The following is a 5397-nucleotide window of genomic DNA, read 5'->3' as shown; positions in this document are numbered from 1 at the left end:
GAGAAAACTTTTCAAGGTTTTTCGTAGACTCTACAACTGCTCTGGACGACAACTTCCTAAACTAAATCAAGAAGCGCGTGTCTTTTTCGGAAGACTTTACTTCCTTTTAATGATGGAATTGATTCATCGTGTAGATCCATCTTTTTTTCAAATATATTACAATTTATCGGGTAAAACAGTTAATTTTGTCCAAAACAAAAGTATCTTCAATTATTTGTACAAAAATATGTGACATATGTTCTAAATAACTTTGGTAAATTTTTTCCACACTTGGCTTTTATTTTCCTTTCTTTACCTTTTTATTTTCCTCTATTCCATTTTAAATAAATTCTAATATTTTGAGTTATTTCTCAATTTATGTCCTTTCCGAGGTAACAATAATTTCGGTGTTAACACCTAGTTTTATCGTTCATAAATATGTATAAACATGATTTTGAATTCATTTATTTGAAAATTTTGAAAAATTTTACTAGAATTGGGTAGTCAGTATATAAGACTAGGGCTGTTCTTTATTATCAGAGAGCACTAGATTCTAATACAACTACTGCGTTACTAGTATTTTTTAATGGTAACCAAGTGTATAAGTCAAAAATTTTAAAAATCCGAAAGAATTTAACCCCTTCCCACACTTAAGATCTTGCAATGCCCTCATTTGCAAGAAATCAGTAACAATTTAAATTATTGAGGGTGATTAGCGTAGAAAAATGATTAAATTTTACCAAAGTTTTCAAACATATTGGCGTTTGTTTGTTGAATGATAAATGGTGCACATCATTTGTTTATTCCGTCTTGTTGTTACATCACATTTGTTTTTCATTTTATCGTCAAAATTAGTAGCTTTTGCTGAACTTAATGACAGTCTTTGAAAGTGTGATGTTTTACCCTGTTGTGTACATAAGATAAACTACAAACATACATAACATTTTTATTATTATTTTTTTTATAAAATCTTTATTTATAAAACAATTTAAATGAATAATTTTTTAAAATTTTGTTTCCTTTTACTTTAGGTAGTTTCGGTATGTTTACCTAGTCCGTCCCTCGACAAAATTTAAATTTTGTCGTTTTTAAAGCGATTGTTTTAAAAGCAAAGATTTTTGAGGTTTTTTTTTTTTTTGCATACTTTAAATAAAATAAGATTAAAAATAATGATAATAAAATTTCTCGTCCCGCCCTCGGGTAAAGCAATTTTGGTTCAACGATCTAGTCTTCAACTCACGACGAATTTTAAATATCAAATTTTTAACTTAATGAAATAAAGTAAATTTTTGTTTTTAAATTCACACCAAACTTAAATTTAAAATACATAAAATTAAAAATTCGCATTATTAATATTTTTATACATACAAACTTATATTAAAAATATTAATTTTTCAAATATTTACAAATTTAAATATATTGATTTAAAAATTTACAATATTAATTTTAAAAACATAGTAAAAATAAAATTAAAAATCTTTTTGGTCTTTTATCCCACTTTAATCAATCAAATATTTTCAAAAATATACGCCCCTCTTTTCGGTAAAGTAATTTCGGTTCCATAACCTAGTTTTACTCCTGACTAATTTTTGAAATATTTTGGGTTGATTGATTAAAGATATTTATACCTTAAGAATAAACGGTAAATTTCGCAGTTATGTAATAAATTTTTGTATGATATCAATAATTTCGGTTACGCATACCTAATTTTATTGAATACCAATTTAATACTTTATAGCGAACGATTCAGCGTTTATTATCAAAAGGTTAAAAGCAAATAAAAATAAAAATAAAAACTGTACATAGTTACCTGTGAGATAGAATTCTCAGAGACCTGCTTTAGCCGACTCATAGGAGAGTCGTGTGATTTGGTTCTCCATAGCTACGTAGGCGTAACCTCGATTCTTCAATATCTTTTCTTCTAAACATATAAATGGTCATTCTCTGCATAGAGTAACAAATTCGGTATTTGAATATGTTTGATTGTTTGAACATTTACCTTCGTGTGACCATTTTCCGCATTTATAACATCTTTCAAGGTGTCGTGCTCTTCTTTTTGTTGCGGAATTTGATTTTCCTTTACCAAAATGTATCTTATGATGATCTTTTCGGAGTTCTTTTCTTACTCTGTCCATTTTGCCTCTTATAAATGATACCACTTCACTCGGAAGTTTGTCATTATTACGTTTAGTAATCATAGCGTGTAGTAGTAGATAATGGTTCAAATCAAAGGAATTCTTCATCTCGTAAAACCCAAAAAAAATAAAAACTCAGAATAGAGGGAGAAGACTAGTTCTTTAGGGTCTGCTAGGGAAAGACCATTCGGATTCCATTCTCGAGAACTACATGAAAACAAAATATCTAACTCTAACAGAAACATATATTACCCTTAAAAAGACTTGATTCTCCCCACACTTAGTTAGCTGTGGTGTCGAAATTGTGATTAACTTCGTTGTCAACTTGCATCGGACCATGTATGTAATGTTTAACTCTGTGACCATTAACTTTAAATTCAATCCCATTTGAATTTATTAACTCTATTGTTCCGTATGGGAAAACTTTTTTGACTATGAATGGTCCAGAACATCTTGATTTCAATTTTCCAGTAAATAGCTTGAATCATGAATTGAAAAGAAGAACTCTGTCTCCTTCTTTAAATTCTTTTGAACTTCTGATTCTTTTATCATGCCATTTCTTCGTTCTTTCTTTATAGATTAACGAATTTTCATATGTTTCATGTCTTAATTCTTCTAATTCATTTAGTTGACTTAACCCTAAACGTCCGGCTTCATGTAAATCAAGATTACATGTCTTTAAAGCCCAAAATGCTTTGTGTTCAATTTCTACTGGAAGGTGACATGCTTTTCCGTAAACGAGTCTAAAAGGTGTGGTTCCAATTGGAGTTTTGTAGGCTGTTCTAAAAGCTCAGAGTGCATCCTCCAATTTCATGGACCATTAGTTCGGATTTGATCCTACGGGTTTCTCTAGAATACGTTTTAATGCTCGGTTGGTATTTTCAACTTGTCCACTTGTTTGTGGATGATAAGCGGTTAAGATTTTGTGAGTTACTCCATATCTTTTGAGAACTTTCTCAAGTTGATTATTACAGAAATGAGTACCCCGATCACTTATTAAAGCTTTCGGTGTTCCAAACCTTGCAAAAAGACGTTTTAAGAAGTTGACTACAACTCGTGCATCATTAGTTGGGAGAGCATGTGCTTCCGCCCATTTAGATACATAATCAATGGGAACGAGAATGTAGAGATTATTATGAGATTTTGGAAATGGACCCATAAAGTCAATACCCCAAATGTCAAATACTTCACATACTTGAATGACATTTTGAGGCATTTTATCACATTGATTTATTTTTCCAGCCCTTTCACAAGTATCACAGGATTTGCAAAGAAGGTGTGCGTCTTTGAAAATTGTAGGCCAATAGAATCCAGCATCGTAAACTTTTCTTGCTATAAGTTGAGGCCCGTAATGCCCTCCTGTTGGTCCTGTGTGACAATAATTTAAGATTTGACTAGCTTCATCCCCGAATACACATCGGCGTATTATTCCATCGGGACAACTTTTAAACAAATGTGGATCTTCCCAGAAATAGTGCTTTATATCAGTAAAGAATTTCTTTCGTTTTTGGAACGATAACCCTTTTTCAAGGAATCCACATACTAAGTAGTTTGCATAGTCTGCAAACCATGGAATTTTATTATAATTTATCTTCAATAGATATTCATCGGGAAAGTTATCTTGTATGGCCGATTCATTTAGAACTTCTAATTCGGGATTTTCAAGACGAGAAAGATGATCAGCGGTGAGATTTTCTGCTCCCTTTTTGTCTCGGATTTCAATATCGAACTTTTGTAAGAGTAAGATCCAACAGATTAATCGTGGTTTGGCATCTTGTTTCAAAAATAGGTATCTAAGAGCAGAATGGTCGGTATAGACTACCGTTTTAACTAGAACGAGATATGAACGAAATTTGTCAAAAGCAAAGACAATAGCAAGGAGTTCTTTTTCAGTAGTTGTGTAATTCGTTTGTGCTCCTTGTAACATCTTACTAGCGTAATAAATAGGTTGGAATCATTTTTCAATCCTTTATCCTAAAATGGCTCCGATTGCAAAATCACTTGCATCGCACATGAGTTCAAATGGTAAATTCCAATTTGGCGTTATCATGATCGGCGCATTAGTGAGTTTTTCTTTAAGAATATTAAAAGATTTGATGCATTCATCTGAAAAGATGAATGGAGCATCCTTTTCAAGGAGTTTATTCATAGGAGTGGCAATTTTAGAAAAATCTTTTATGAAACGTCAGTAAAAACCGGCATGCCCTAGAAAACTCCTAACTCCTCTAACATTGGTGGGATGTGGAAGTTTAGTAATTACATCTACTTTAGCTCTATCCACTTCAATTTCTTCCTTTGAAATTTTATGACCAAGAACGATACCTTCTCTAACCATGAAATGACATTTCTCCCAATTAAGTACTAGATTTGATTGTTCGCATCTAATAAGCATTCGTTCAAGATTAACTAGACATGATTCAAAAGTATCACCGAAGACTGAAAAGTCATCCATGAAAACTTCGATGCATTCTTCAATCATGTCGTGAAAAATCGCCAGCATGCACCTTTGAAAGATTGCAGGGGGCATTGCAAAGTCCAAATGGCATACGTTTGTACGCAAAAGTACGCAAAATATCCCGCCCATCGTGTCCGATCGAGTGTATGTGGTTATTTATAATTACGTCCAATTGTAAATCTTTATATTAAATTAACGAACTATCATTCAATTAAACAAATATAAAGCCCATTAATAGCCCATAGTCTAATTTTCACAAGTGTCGTTCTTTTGTCCAAACCCCAATTATGGTACAAAGCCCAATTACCCCGTCTTTAATATTTAGCCCAACATCATGATTACTTCGGCTTAAATAAGTATAATAATAACTTAGCTACGAGACATTAATTTAAAAAGGTTGAACATAACTTACAATGATTAATAATAGCGTAGCGTTACACGGACAGAATTTCGACTTACACACTTACAACATTCGCTAATATACCCTTATTATTATTAAATTAAAATTAAAATTAAAATTAAAATTATAAATATATATATATATATATATATATATATATATATATATATATATATATATATATATATATATATATATATATATATATATATATATATATATATTTGTGAGAGAGAGATTGATGAATGGTATGAAATTCGGCCAAAACACGCGAAATTTATAGGACCTGACCCAACTTTTGGGGCCATGCGATCGCATGGGTTTTGTTCTTCCAGGCCATACGATCGAATGGCCAGCTGGATCCAGCCCAAGTGCTTTTGTTCACTAGCTTGCCTACGTTTTTAATATATAATATAATATATATATAT

The sequence above is a fragment of the Rutidosis leptorrhynchoides genome, chromosome 2, assembly GCF_046630445.1.
Source record: "Rutidosis leptorrhynchoides isolate AG116_Rl617_1_P2 chromosome 2, CSIRO_AGI_Rlap_v1, whole genome shotgun sequence".
Lineage (NCBI taxonomy): Eukaryota > Viridiplantae > Streptophyta > Magnoliopsida > Asterales > Asteraceae > Rutidosis > Rutidosis leptorrhynchoides.
The sequence above is the reverse complement of the archived record's forward strand: the minus strand, read 5'-3'. Positions refer to the sequence as shown.